Genomic DNA, 16,932 nt, shown 5'->3' on the forward strand with positions numbered 1-16,932 from the left:
TTTAAATGTACACAATCAAAATGGTATTTGCTATAATGTTATGTCGCTATGGGTTGTTATAAAGTCTCCTGCTTGCTCGACAAGTGTCTTGAGTTTTAAACTCCCTCAAGGCATTTTGAAAAGCTTTTTATAAACACCAATAAAAAGCCGGAATTTCACAGGAAAGAAAATATCTTCATTTTTTAAATTTTCATTTTATATTTGCTTACAAAAGTCTGTTGCCAATCATATTTTCCCGATTGGACAGTTAATCAAAATGAGTTCTACCATGGCCTAGATCATATGTTTTCTGTTGACAAAAGTATTTTTCCGATTGGACAGTAAATCAAAATGAGTTCTACCATGGCCTAGACTATGTTTTCTGTGACAAAAGTATTTCCGATTGACATAATAAAATTAGTTCTACCATGGCCTAGATCATATGTTTTCTGTTGACAAAAGTATTTTACCGATTGGACAGTAAATCAAAATGAGTTCTACCATGGCCTAGATCATATGTTTTCTGTTGACAAAAGTATTTTTCCGATTGGACAGTAAATCAAAATGAGTTCTACCATGGCCTAGATCATATGTTTTCTGTTGACAAAGTATTTTACCGATTGGACAGTAAATCAAAATGAGTTCTACCATGGCCTAGATCATATGTTTTCTGTTGACAAAAGTATTTTACCGATTGGACAGTAAATCAAAATGAGTTCTACCATGGCCTAGATCATATGTTTTCTGTTGACAAAAGTATTTTTCCGACTGGACAGTTAATCAAAATGAGTTCTACCATGGCCTAGATCATATGTTTTCTGTTGACAAAAGTATTTTTCCGACTGGACAGTTAATCAAAATGAGTTCTACCATGGCCTAGATCATATGTTTTCTGTTGACAAAAGTATTTTTCCGATTGGAGAGATAAAATAAGATGAGCTCACCCATGTTGATTTATTCCATAAATCATGAGGAAATGTTTTACAATACTGATATGATGCCTCTTAAACTAAACGAATACCTTATTAGACATGCTACTTTTGCAGATAATAGCCAATCTGTCAACGTATCTGAATCAGTGCTGTTCCCATTAACAATGACAGATCATTATGACAGAGAACCTATCTGATTATCCCTAGCAGAGTATCTAAGTAATCATTTGAGTTAAAGGGTGATGAAATTACCATAAATTTAGAAAAGAGACGCAAGTTACTCGAATATCAATTATATGCACCAAATAGGAATTTACTGATCCTCGATTGACAAAACAAAGCTTACTCTTAGAAATAATTATGATTATAAATTTTATACCAACACTGTGAGGAATGTCCTGCCCAGAAGGATAAGAGAAGCAAAATCTATTGATAATTTTAAACCATTGTTAAAGCACTAGCTACCATTTCACCGTTACATTTTCGTGATATTGATAAGATGTTACACACACTGCTGCTATTGATATCATTGTGATACACGTTTTATATATTTAAATTTTGTATATTTATTTGCAACGTGCATTGAGCATCACACAGTGATGAAAATGCGCGATATAAATACCATGTAGTATTATTATTATTATTATTATTATTATTATATTATTATATTATTATTATTATTATTATTATTATTATTATTATATTATTATTATATTATTATTATTATTATTTATTATTATTATTATTATTATAATTATTATTATTATTATTATTATTATTAATTATTATTATTCATTATTATTTTATATTATTATTATTATATTATTATTATTATTATTATTATTATATTATTATTATTATTATTATTATTATTATTATTAAAAATAGTTTCACAATTTTTAGATTTTCCAGTAATTCTGTGTTCGTTGTAAAATTAATTGACATTGGCTGTACGGAAATAGTTTGACTCCCAACCCTATTTTTAAAGATGATAGATTATCATAGTTCAATTGGATGTTCCGTGATGTCGAACAAATTCATCTGTTCATTTCACAAAATCCACTGTACGCATTTTATAATTTGTTTAAATGTGTAAAGTGTTAAGAAATGGATGAATGAGAACAGACTGAAACGGAATGATAATAAGACGGAGGTGCTTTATGTGGGGAACAGGAAGTAAGAAAGTGAAACAGATTTGAAGCTGGGCGATGTCTCCATTCAACGTTGAAAAACCTTGGCACATTCTTAGACTCTGGATTGTCGATGGAGCATCAGGTTAATAATTTGGTTAGATCTCTCTTTTTCCAACTAAAAAATATTGCTTCCTTTAGACGGTTCATATCTGAGGATGTGACCAAACACCTGGTTGTGTCCCTCGTACTATCGAAATTGGATTATTGTAATGCTCTGTTGTTTGGCGTTTCGCAATATAATCTGAGACATCTTCAGATTGTCCAAAACAGCGCTGTCAGATTCATGAAGCGTAGGTGCGATTCTGCTTCATGACCTGCATTGGCTAACTTTTGTGAAAAGGATTTAATTCAAAGCTTGTGTTTTAGTGTATTGTTGTCTTGAAAGTACTGCCCTTTCCTACCTTTCGGAACTAATTGAAAGATATTCAAAATTTCGCCCCTTACGTTCGGCCAGTGATTCGACCAAACTAGTTGTCCCTCGAATACGTTCAAGTTCAAAAACGTTTATTTTAGGCAATTGCCAATGTAACTCATACAAGAATATATTTTCATCAACAAATCAAATAAGTAAAATCAATAATAAAGCAAGGCAAACAACGAAAATAATAATGATAATAACAGTAATAATAATAATAATAATAATAATAATAATAATAATAATAATAATAATAATAATAATAATAATAATAATAATAATAATAATACGGAAACATGCTGGAATGAGATCCTTTTCTCATTTCGGACCCTCTGTTTGGAACGCCTTACCACAGAGCATTCGTGAAAAAGAATCTTTGTCTATTTTTAAACGTTCGCTTAAAACATATCTGTTTCGTTTTTAGTAGATGATATGAGAAGCAAGATAGGTCTGGTTTGTGTTGTGTGTTGTGTGTGTATGTGTGTGTGTGTGTGCTTGTGTGTGTGAATGAGTGTGTTTCAGCCAAAGTAATTTGTAATTTAAGCGCTTAGAGTCTGGTGTCTCGGAGTTATAGCGCTATATAAGTTTTCAGCATTATTTAAAAAAATAATTATGCCAATACTGACCATATTTTAAAACGCATCATTGGAAGTTCGATCTTATTCTCAGAGACAATGGACCAATTAACCAGTATATTTTTGACCAATCAAACATGGATTTTGTGACACACCTTAACACATGCTCGGATAAACATAGTTGTTTGTTTATAAACAACAACATGACTGAAATCGACCTCTCTCTGATCATTGTTATTGTTTTTATACCGCCAAATGGGTGACTAGTTATCACACGATTTTCTCGATCATATTATAAACGTTTAAGTTTACACGTAGTTTTCTATGTTGGTTCTATTGATCAAGCGGTAGAGTAGTGAGTATTTTACTGAGACACATACTATTGATAGTAAAACATGAAGTTTACTATGTTTACCAATCACTGCCATTGTTTACAAAGGCGAAGGGGGGGGGGGGGAGAGGGGGCGGGGTTCGGATAGTGTTTTTGTTGACAGATAGAGCGTTCTCTTTTCCTCAAGCGGTATAACCAACGATGGGTAAAAATCGCCAGTTCTTTTCGAACTTCTAACGTCCTTACAATAGTCTTCAACAGTCATAACTTCACTTCCTTCCTAATGACGCATGGTAACTTAGTAACACTGGCTCTAAACTATCGGAACAATGGCGGACGCCGTATGAAATATTTCTCCGGCGAGCTTAAACGCGTATCCAGAGGAAAAAAACCCCATCAATTTGATCATGTTTTGACTTTTACACATTCTGATCACAAGGCATATGAAAAGGGAATGAAAAGTTCTAGCCAGCATGAAGAATAAAAAGTAATGATTTTCTTTGTTTAAAACCAAGATGGCCGCCGTTGCCGGGCGCGTGACATCAGACTACTGAATCCAATTTTCAATAGTAGATATTCACTAACAGGTACTCGTACATACATGAGTCAAAACTGGTCATGTGTATAACAATGCCACGTTCCTACACCCCCCCCCCCTAATAAAAAATTCTAAAAAATAAATCAGAAAAACAATCTACCCCCCCCCCCCAAAAAAAAAACAAAACAAAAAAAAACAAAACAAAAAACAACAACAACAAAAAACAAAACAAAAAAAAAACAAAAAAAAACAAACAATAAACAAAAAGAAAACAAACAGACAAAACAAAACCTCAATGCCTATGAAAAAAAAAAACAAGGGTCATTGTATTTCATCCAATAATTAACCACGGTCACTATAGCTTGACCCTCGTAAAAGTATAACAAAATAAACAAAAACAGACGTTAATCAGTCCACCAAATACGTATCTTTTACCCAAACAATAACCTTGCACAACAATAACTCCTCGAGACTAAAACATTAAAGATAAAAGCGACGCGATGGCGTCAAGAGTCTATTGTGAAAGAGCAAAATTGTGTTAATATGTAGAGAGCACGGAAGTTCCCGGTCCCAAAGAGTGTCATTACTGTCATCAGAAGGAGTTAAAATCAGTGGGGGACTGATGTACCCGCGTCAATATTTGGCCCATTGTTATTCCTCTACTCAGTGACGCATCTTTGTTATAATTGGCCACCGTGTGATAAGAGGACACAAATAACAAGCTATCTAATAGACTGACAAAAAAGGACTTGAAAAAAAAACAAAACAAAAAAAAAATATATATAATTCTTAGAAATATATGGCCCACTGTCTCAAAGCAGTAGTATGAACTAATTCAGAAAAAGTGTTGGTAATAACAAAAATTGAAGTTAATAGAAAAGTACCAGAAGACAATAGAGAATAAAAACTTCGCAGTGATGGAGGCTCGGACCTACGACCGTACTGTTACGACAACTCCGCCTGGCCGCGAGAGGGACGCTCTACAGTCGACGTCATTTGCCGGCCAGGCGGAGTTTTCGTAACAATACGGTCGTAGGATAGAGCCCCCTCGCAGCGAATTTTTTTTTCTCTATTGTCTTCTGGCACTTTTCTTCTCATTTCATTTCTTGTTAATATGAACAAGATGTTGGAAAGGAATTTATAGCCATAAATAGGAGCCATAGGCTTGTATACTGTTCTCTATTACGGTAAGTAAATACATTTTCTTTCTTTGCAAAATATCCAAATTTGGTATTTCCTACCATTTGTAAATTCACTATTCGGGATCCCAATTATCCCGACATAATACCGCTGTGCGATGGTGGGGCACAAATATGGAAGATTGGCATTGCGGGAGTCTATAATTTGCTCTGGGCAACTTGAGGAACAAGGATATTTAAAGTGAAAGACGGTAAACCGGGGGGGGGGGGGGGGGGGGGGGGTTAATAATCTTAGTGAATAGAATATGTGCTTCACCAGCAGCAGTTGCAACAACGACAAAAACAACAACAGCTGCAACAACAACAACAACAATAAAGGATCTATTCCCGTTGTATTGAATTTTTTTTCCCCTCGGCATTCTAGTTCTTCTGCAATGATACTAATATTAGATGTGGCGCATGGTAGCCAATGGTAGATACCGATTCTCTAATTAGAAGGTAGCTAGCAATTAAATATTAGTATTTGTTGCACGATCCCGCGATTATGTGATATTTAATTAAAATGAATTGTGATAGTGAATCACAAAAAATTCCCTATTATTCCCGCTTATTGAGCGTTTTGGGACCATTTATTAAAGAAATGAAATATTCCACACAATCCCTTTATGTGTTGTCTAATACATTATTATCGTTATCATCATCATCATCATCATCATCATCATCATCATCATCATCATCATCATCATCATCATCATCATCACCATCATCATCATCATCATCATCACCATCATCATCATCATGATCATCATCATCACCATCATCACCATCACCACCAACTTAGACTCAAATCTCAGGCAACCCGAAGAGTTGGATCCACCATAAACAAATTTGAAGGCGTTTACATATCGAAGAGGTCCAGCTAGTTCAACCTGTACTTGGAGAAAGCGACAATATAAACAATGAAGAGATCGAGCTGTCAAGGTAGTCATTTTAAAATCCTTCAATGGCAGCATGGCTAAGAAGAAGAAAAAAAGAAGAAAAAAAGGTGAAGATGGACAATAGTCTTAAACTTATTATAAACCGGAGTAGCACATGGTATGGTTGTTAGGGTTCGTCGATGCCCTACAATTCAAGCATCCTAATTTCTTATTTCCGCCTTTAACTTCTTGTATAAAAACATTTGAATGGAAGATGGATAACGATAGACGAAAAGAGGACGACCAAAGACGTCATGGAGAGCAACTGTTCACAGAGACCTTAAAACTGGGAAGTTGAAATGGGACGAGACATACATGGCATTACAGGACAGGGAAGAATGGCGATTCTGGAAGGCCCAATGTGTCAAAGACACGAGAGGAACTAAGGTCTAAGGATTCCTACTGTACTCGTCCTCTGATTAATCTTGATTATATTTGCCAGGAAACCTTGACTTCAAACATCGGTCGATTAAGTTGACCCCGAGCTTAACATCAATTCTAAATCTTGAGACTTCTTTTAAGTCAGGCTTAAGAATTTTAGACACTGGAGCCGCAAGTTACCTCAATCCATAGATTATTGACGCAATGGTTGTCCGGCCAGATGGAACCCCCCCCCCCTCCCCAGCCACAGCACAGGAAGCTTGGTGAATTATTTGCAGCAAGGGTTTCTCATGGGGTGTATGGGCACCGTTTGCATAGTGGATAAGACCACAGACAGTATACGCCAGAATAAGATATTCTGATCTGAAGTTTGAGGGTACAAGCGTACTCCACCCCATGCCTACAATTTATTATATTTTTTTAAAGAAGAACGGTACAGAGGAATCGTAACCTAGGTATGATCTTGCACCTTTCGAGTATAAGAAGTTAAAGACCAAATCACTTGTCCAGGGAAAAAAAACGGGGGGGGGGGGGGGGGGGTGTGGAGTTTCTTGAAGACTTTCTGCTTTACCTCTCTCTGAATTCCTTGTTACCACATTTTATTCGGCCAAGTTCATTTCCCAATGGCATTTGATTATTTTTTAAATAAATAAAAACAAAATCCTTGATGTTACTTTCTTTTTCAAAGAACCAGGAAAAATACACATATTTAAATTTTAAAAAGGGTTGGAAAACTTGGTAATAACGAAAAATTGGAAGTAAAAAGAGCAACTCTGGCCAGAAGCGACAAAATTGTTGGACGGTCTGACAGAACGGGTGAGAACAGAAAGGAACACCGACATGGTGCACAAGTTGGAGGCAAGAGTGGAGTGGAGAGCAATGATCCACAACGCAGTGAAGCATGGCGCATGATGCTGATGATGGTGGTGATGATGATGATGATGATGATGATGATGATGATGATGTATGCAATTTTTAAGGCCGAAATTTTAAAAAAGTGCTTTGTCGGAGTACACCAGTAATGTTAGGTCAATTGAAGATGCTTTGTATTCCATCACTGCCAATTTCTATCTTTTTTATTTTCACCCTTATAGCTTTTACAGTGTTATCCGCATAAAGTCAATACTATTAAAGTCAACTTCTTCCTAAAGTCAACAACTCTAGTTGGCCCCCTCTCATACGCGATTCATCTTTTTAACGGTCCCATCGATCGTCACTTATTTCATTCTGATTACATTGATGTTGATTGTACATTCCACACACTCTCTTTCTGCCCCTCTCTCTCTCTCTCTCTCTCTCTCTCTCTCTCTCTCTCTCTCTCTCTCTCCCCCCCCCCTCTCTCTCTGTATCTATCTCGTTTTCTCTTCCTAAAACACACAAACATATACATAGGTTATATATATATATATATATATATATATATATATATTATATATATATATATATATATATAAAGTTTTTTTCCAATAAATTTCATCACATTTAGCTAAAAACAATGGTCTAAAGTCGGCCATTGAACAAAGTTTTTTTTATGGGTGACTGGAACAACAGAGGACCGTTTCCAAATGGAATCGGCTCTCAGCATCATGAAATATTAAACATGTAGGTAAATATAAAAAGCATGTATTTCTGTAATTTTGGGCTGAGTCGGCGTGTACTCATTTGCAGGTCTGATATCTCAACTTGTTATGGGTTCATTTTTGTAATCGAAATATTCTTCTACAAACATTGTCCATTAGAACAATGTTAAATCACTTCCATAATTGCACTTCAATATCAGACCTGCAAACAAGTAAACGTTGCGGTTGAATCCATAAAGTTACGTATCTTTTCATTCGCTTCAGTCTCTAAAAGATACTCTGTGTTCTATTTCTATATTTTATCGTCAGATTCGCTTCGCAAGCGGCTTTATTTTTCTAATTTTAAATTGTATTTGCATTATCTATAGAGTCATATGATTATTTCATTCTTCTATATCTAAATATGATGGCTGGAATTCTATCAGTGAAATTCCATTTCGACTATTTTCTTCCGGCGTGCGCTGGTGTCTTTTATGTTGTTTGGCAAAAATGTGGATTCATCTATATTTATGTTAGCTGGAATTCCATTCGTGTAATTATGTTGTTTGATGAAAACATTGATCAGGGGAATTTTTCTTCATAGGAAATTTCTCACTTTTATCTTCACTCTCAGCTCATTTAATGTTAAAAAAGTAAAGAATGTAAAGAAAATATAACGAAACACAATTGATACCCGGGGTCATTGATTAAAGAATAACATATTCGGATACCCTAATTCATAGATAAAGGTAATGATGGTTCTGATAATAATGATGCTGATGATGACGACGACGACGATGATGATGATGATGACGATGATATTCAGCAACGCGGCAAAACGCATCATCATAACAAAGGGAGAAAACACACCTTAATACCATTCAGCAAATGTATTACAACAGTACTCTCCCTTTGTAATCCTGAGCCCAAAATAATACAAACATTTTTTCTATTAAAATAAAAACAAAATCAAAAACAAAAAGAAAAGCGAAAAAGAAAAAAAAAACATAAACAAGCAAACAAACAAAAACCAACCAAAATAAAAAACAACAACAAACAAAGAAAATCAAACAAACCAAAAAGAAAAAAAAAGATATTGATTGTATTATTAAACAGAATGAGTTATTTCAGAAATTGATGTTCCAGAAGGAAACCGAATTTCACCAACATTCTTCCAATCAAAAGAACAACGGATTAATGCGGGCCTTAAATTCGGCGCAAAGAGAGCATCATAGCACAGAGCCAGTCTTCTGATGATTTAAATGATCTCTCATTGGACTCAGAAACTAATGAAGTATTATAGGTACTTGTTGAAATAATCGTCTTCATTTATAGATCACACATAGATCACACAAGTTGTTGGTCGTACTCGAAATTGCCTACGCTTGGTATTAAAGTCGCCGCTCGCCCGTGGTTTCAATCCTATTTTAAAAATCGCTGGCAGATTTAGTGAACGGGAATGTCACGTCAGGCGAACGGTATAGGCTGTTTGTTTTTTTTAACACCCCCCCCCCCCCCGCCACCCCCGATTTAGACTTCAGGTAAGTCTCATACTCCTATAATCGACTGTAAATTCAGTTTTCAACTTCAAATTCACCCAAACTAAAACTCAGTTTGAGACGGTGGACCATATTAAAATTGCTTCTGACTTTGTTGTTACCTCTGCTCTCTTCAGCAAAAAAAAATAAATAAAAAATAATGGCCAACCACACACAAACACAGATACACACACACACACACACACACACACAAACACACATACTCACACATGCACACACCCGCGCACTGTCAAACGTTCTCTCTCTCTCTCTCTCTCTCTCTCTCTCTCTCTCTCTCTCTCTCTTTATCTATATATCCCTCTCTCTATTTCTCTCTCACTAGCTCCTCTCTGAATGTGTTGTAAGTAATAGCTCAACGGGTGGACTCGCACAAAATGATTGTTTTGATTTGAATCCTTGATCAGTCTATTTTTTGTCTGCCCGTCCAACCAGGAAAAAGGTGTAAGCTGGGCCTAGATCAAAGATAATTCCAATAAACTTTTGAATAAATGGATTTCAAGCAAAAGACCAACTCCCGTTCCTTCACTTTATTGTGTTAATATCAAAGCGATAGGGTATCAAAGTCAAACGACATTGAGCGTTCTCAGTGATCGGAAGGGTGACAATATCGTATAACGTTGGTCCTGGTATTGTGTTCTTTGCTGAAATACTTTATACACATTGCTCCCACCCGGATTGAGTGCCAATAAGTACTCTTTATAGTAGGAGTGATAAACAATGTAACAGCGCCAACAGGTAGGTCCTGTAAGAATGCCAAAGAAAAAAAAGCGCTCAATAGACAATTTGTGCTGTTGGGGGATTTTGAAAAAAAAAAACAACACAGTGAAGAAGCGTATTGCCAATAATGAAATCATGGGAATATTATATAAAATTCTGGACCTTTAATTAACATTCTAACGAACTTTGTTCTCCCCTGCTCTCCTTAGCTCTCTCAATCTGCTATCTCTGGGCCAGAGCTTTTCCGTTCAATGTCACCCATAAACTGACCGCGTCCAATATTGCTTGAAGTTACCATAAAGAGATACTGTATTGCTAATAATGACATTGAGCTTCACCTCTTTCTTCTCCCCCTCTCTCCCCCTCTTTCTTTCCTTCTCTCACTGTGTCCCTCTCTCTCTCTCTCTCTCTCTCTCTCTCTTTCCAACAAACACACACACACACACACACACACACACACAGAGAGAGACCCACATAAAGACGCCTTGACAGAGTTACAATTCCTAGGAGTCAATAATAATATATTTACTACGCCAAGATACAACGCCCAAGGGCCCATTGCTTCATTGAAACTAATTCTTCTTTCTCGAGCCATGACAATACCAATGTTTCCTATTGCTCTATGTTGTGCAGTCGTAGACGGGAGGACGGGTTTGGTGTGGGTGGGATGGGGGGGGGGGGGGGGGGCACCAAAATAAGAAAGTTCGATATTCTTACGATGGTAGAATTTACATGAGATTCCACAAACGTGTACTTATTTGCAGTTCTGATAACCACAAATTGTGGGCTCATTGTAATGCATATACTCTCAAACATACGCGAAATATTTTCCATTACAAGAATTTTAAATAATAAAAAAGAAACATGAAAACATAACATACACATATACTATATTCTATAAGAACGTCCTCGGGAAGTCTGGTCCAAATTTGAGGCCCTGCAAATTTAAACGATCTTTCACCCATATGTTTTTAGCCTCACTTTGGGTTTTTTTTAAAGACACTGATCATAAACTGCGCCCATGTGAATAAAAATAAAAATTATCTTTAAGGTAGGATGGCGCTTCGGTTTTTTCTTGTGAACGTGCCTCAACAGGCAACCAATGAAGATTCATGAGTGATTGTCTAGTATGTACAGTAGTTCTAGTGACAATTCGGGCTGCAATGTTTTCAATGCGCTGTAATTTAGAAATTTATTTCCCTAGAAGGTCTACCAGACGAGAATTACAATAATTTAGACGAGAAAGTATAAATGCGGAAATGACTTTCTTTGCTGCAGAAAGGATAGATAAGGTCTTATGAGCCCGAGTTTTCTAATTTCTATAAAAAGAAACTGACATACTTTGAAAATCCATACTGAGAGTTCAATCAAAATAAATTTCAAGATGAATCTATTGTCATTAAGGGTGAGATTGATAGTTTTAATTTTATGCCATTAACTCCGTCTTTTCGTTGTTCATTTTTAATTTGATAGCGTGCATCCAATTGTTGGCATACAGGTTTGAATATTATGGGCTCAGTCTTGAATGTTCTCGATTGACACAGATTGGTACAAATTATATTGAGAAATCAGTTTGCCGAGTGGCTGAGTCTACGTTACATGTAAAATAACCCCAAGAGCAGAACCTTGTGGCACACCAAATTCAAGAGATTGGGTTTTAGACAAGATATTATTTACAGTTATTTGTTGGCATCGACCACGAAGATAAGACTGAAACCAAGAAAGGACCGTGCCATAGATGCCAAAAGATATGTTAAATCTGTTTATGAGAATTTCGTGATCGATTGTGTCGAATGCGGCCGGCAGGTCGAGAAGAGAAACAATAGAAATTATACCATCGTCGGCCCCACTCAACAAGTTATTGTTTATTTTTAGCAGGGCCGACTGAAAAGGTTCAATTAGATCATTAAGGAATAGATGTTGTTTCAGGTGATGTAAAATTACCTTCTTGAGAATTTTCGACAGAAAAGGGAGGTTAGAGGCGGGTCAATAGTTTTTGAGCTCGTTTTTATCCAAGCTGGGCTTTTTCAAAAGAGGGGTCACAATTGCATGTGTAAATGCATCTGGGACAGTGCCCGCTGAAAGTGACAGGTTGATTGTATATGTTATAGAGTCAATGAGGATATCAATGTTTTCCGTCATAAGTCTTGTAGGAATAGGGTCAAGGTCACATATTTTGGGAGGGGAAGATAAAATCCGATTTTTTGGAAACAGTATTAAAAGAAGTTAAGTTCTCCCCATAAAATGGTAAATAATCGACCGTTATGTTTGTTTGGCCAAGATCTTGTCTAACCTTTGACACTTTATCACGAAAAAGTTACAGAACTTATCAGGCAGATCTTTTTGTATTAACATTGTCCTGGATCGGGGTAGACTTACCCTTTGCCTTGTAATTGACATTATACACAGAAAACAACACTTTTGATTAAATACAACTTTCGATTTTGTCATTATATTTGACACGATCAAGCTCATGAGTTGGGTAATCGGACCTGCACGTAATATAAGTCGGATACTACCGTATGTACTAAGTGCATTCATTTCGGACAGAAATTACACCGCATCTATTTATAGAATGCAGATGTTGGTGTTTGAAGCTTTAAATTAAATGTATAAATTGTATAAAAGTTTCAACTTGTTTCAACAATAGGGTCCTGATAGCTCAGTTGGTAGAGAAATCGCTTCATACGAGCAGGTACCAAGACCGATCCCGGATGAAATCGAGATTTTTGTCAAATCCCTAGTCCACTCAGCACTGTAGTAGGTCCTGTTAGATCTGGCGGAAAGTACATTGCGATAGACAAGCGTCCTCTCCAAAGGATATTATGCAATTGCTATGGTACGTTTCACGTTATAGAAACCGGGATAAACGGCCCCATGGGCCTAATGACTCTATAGGACTTCGATTTATTTCAAAAAGATAACTGATGTGAGCAAAATAGACGCTGAAAAAGACAAAATGCATAAGACCAATGGGAGCTGGTTGTGGATGGTCTAGTTGAAACGAATAAAGAAAACAATCTTGATGGGTTTTTTTTTCTTTTTATTCGCATTTGACAGGAAAAGTTCTCTATATATTGTTTGTTAGGAAAAACACCTTAAATGATGATGATGATGATGATGATGATGATGATGATGATGATGATGATAATAATAATAATGATAATAATAATAATAATTAACGCATTCTGTTCGAATTCCCCCACCGTCCACTCCAACTATTCCTCAATCCGTTACCATATGAGATTCCTTAGAGCCTATAACACACAAGCATTCTGCACTAAGCCAGACCTCTCGAGGGTCCTTTGTTGTTCAACATTTCCATTGCCAGAAAATAACAAGCACTAGCAGCAGGCTCTTACTAAATATAGATACACAAAGGACGAGAGAATTTTTTTTAATGCCCAAGTTCGTGGACCCCGTAGTTCCATGACTAAATCAATCAAATTAAACACATTCAAAATTAAATCTGTCCGAATGTGCTCTATAAATAATCATTTATCTCAACATTGTGGCCAAGCTATCAACCCAATAATTATTAGGTGGTCATGTCTAATTTTGATCCGTTGAAATTATTTTGTGATAGAATTGCTTGCAATCTAAAAGGTAACAAGCCCTTTGAATAGTATGATTGCTCTTGGATGGAAGATAGTATTGAGAGAATGCATTTGTTGCCTAGCCCAGTTCTTTACAAAATAAATAATCATAGCAAGTTAACAATTACCTGCCCAACCTACAACGATTAACAAATGACAAGGAAGAAAACGAAGATATATCCTACGACTGAGGATAGATCTTCGTCGTTCGTCGATCGTTGTAGGTTGGGAACGTAATCGTTAACACGCGAATTACAAGGTCGGAAACGCTTGGGACTGTCGTCTATGCGTTGCGGCTTGCACGGATGAGTTGTTCTGATTTGTTATTATCTTTCACTCGTAGAAACCACCAAACGTTGCTCACGTCTAGATATCCTTATACAGCGCAATGTCCATTAAACATGCTGATAACGGACCCAGGCACTCATTTTACACCTGAGTACGACGAGAGAATGTGAGTAAATAGCCTTTTCAAAGGAATTAACTATACGCGAGCAAGGCTCAACTATAAACCTTCCGGATCGAAAGCCAGTGTCATACCATAGGACCACAAAACCGCACTTATAGGGGACACTGTGTTGAATGTATTGGTCACAAATTATGTCCCTTAATAAGGGACTGAGTTGGAATACCCGCTGCACTGTGTGGCCTTGAACACGTCACCTCGCCCTAGCCCAGTATGCGGCGCTGCACTGCGGTGGACACCTGGGTTATTCCAGTCCTCCCTTGGAATAAACCCTAAAGACAAGGGATGAATAAATGGAATTTTATTTTTCTATTCATCTTATAACGTCGGACAATCCCATAAACGAAAGACACTCTCTTTATCTGCATCTACAAGGTATACCACGTACTCTGAACTATATCTACTTGCCTTCCAATAATCTTAACGTTTTTCTAGACTATTATCATACATCAACACGGTAGATCTTTTCACCAAAGTAACAATTTAGAACCGAAAAAGAGTTTTTAAAATTTGCCTTGAATAGATTGCCCTGATAAGCGGGATGAGAATCTGTGGAATATTTACTCATGGGACAATAATAGTCAAATAATCTAAATAATTATGAAGAGAACATTTCATAAACCAAATAGGTAATTTAGAATATAAAAATAGTCTTTATATAAAAGGTGCATATTGACTAAAATGAAAAAATTTATCAAGTGATCAAAATTAATTTAAGTTTGTTTTTAACACAAATGCGATGGCGATCAAAATTCCTTGAAATCTTTTTTATTTTTAAATATTTTTTAATATGATCAACAACAGCATTGACATCATCATTAACATTAAGCACATGGTTTTTTTTTTTTTTTGTTTGTTGCTTTAGGTCTCTTCCAACACAATTGAGGTTATATGAGAGACCGCTGAAACAAAAAAACAAGCAATCTAACAAAAATAGTACAAATGTAAATCAAAATCATAACCTAAAGATATCATAAGCTAAATTATAAATAACCATGAACAAACAGGCAGAAGATTTACAGAGAAAAAAAATATCCCCTGCCAAAAATACAATCACAAACCAAAGAAGCAGGATAGACTAGTAAAGAGAAGAAGAAACGACATCACTATCGGATCGTACACCCATGCGAACATCATAGGTATATGATTCAAGGGTGATGCTCCCATCCAACCACCCGCATTAAGCACATGGACATCACCACGACTACCATAACTACTATCCACAAACATGGATAAAACGCCTTTGTACATTTGATCAGAAAATATTACTTTATTTATTGGTCGATTAGAATAAAATGACCTCCAACTCCAAAATTTATTCAAAGAAGTCTCGCGAGTTTAAAACAAGTTGGAGATTATTCTAATCGATCGATAAATCTCTAAAAATCCAATAAAACATCTGGTCAAAAACTCTCAATCCTGGGACATCTTTGTAGTCCCAGGGTTGAGAGGTTTTGACAAGATGAGAAAAACGATTCAATTTTTTTTAATATGTTGTTTTTTCAGAGTATGGCGGAAACAACCTGGTAACTTGCGTACTTTGGAAAAGAGCGTATTTAACACTTTGGCCAGAAAACTCGTCTTTCAAATATCGATCGATTTGAATTACCATCATCTTGATTAAACTTCTCAAACCTGGGACTTCGCGAATTTGAAGGACGAGTTTTCTGGCCAAATTTTAAAATACATGAGTTTCCAGAGTACAGCAGTTACCAGGTTAAGCATGCGTTTGGTCATTATATTCTATAACAACGAGAGTAAAAACCTACCAGCTGGAAGTACTGCGACAACTGAGGGCCGGCCATAAGACTGGAACCCACAGGAATTGATGACGTCATTGTGGACCAATTACTCCAATTTTGCCTCAAAGAAATCAAGATTCAATCTGGCGTTTGCAAAACGTCTATATATTTATATATATATAAGTTTGAACTCAACATAGATCCACATTTTTCATTCAACAGTGAAAAAAAAAAGACGACACCAGAGATTGAAAAGAGTTCGTTCAAAACATTTGCACAATCTGGCTGACGAAAATGGCCTTACATGGAAGCTAATAATCACTCTTTAATTCATATCGTTCATCAAAACACAAAAATTTGATTTATTATTAACTCAAGCAAAGGCTGAAATGAATACTGTTAATCCAGTAATAACTAAAATGAATACCATAAAACCAATAATACGAAAATAATTCCAGTTATAAGTAACGAAAATAATAGTTGCTATTTTAATGAGAAATGATGGTTGACACAGGGAATCGTTATTTGACATATTATTGCATTTTATTGAAGCAGCTATCAAAGAGATTTTGATGTACATTCGAATATTTTCCATAAAACATTTTCCTTTTGAATATGCTTATGTAGTCTGACATAACACATTTTATTAATGGCCCCAAGAAGACTTAACCCCCAATAGTAATTCATTAAAAAAATCATGAACTTCACAGTTACAAACCTGAGACTTCAAGGTATTCTAGGTTTTAAGATTATTTGAAAAAAATGATGGTCGTCTTATTGGGTGGATATCTGAAGGAAAACGTTTTTGGCAAAAAAAAAGAAAAAAAAAAGAT

Source organism: Berghia stephanieae, chromosome 3, assembly GCF_034508935.2.
Source record: "Berghia stephanieae isolate SIO BIC M18660-M18661 chromosome 3, UCSD_Bste_1.3, whole genome shotgun sequence".
Lineage (NCBI taxonomy): Eukaryota > Metazoa > Mollusca > Gastropoda > Nudibranchia > Aeolidiidae > Berghia > Berghia stephanieae.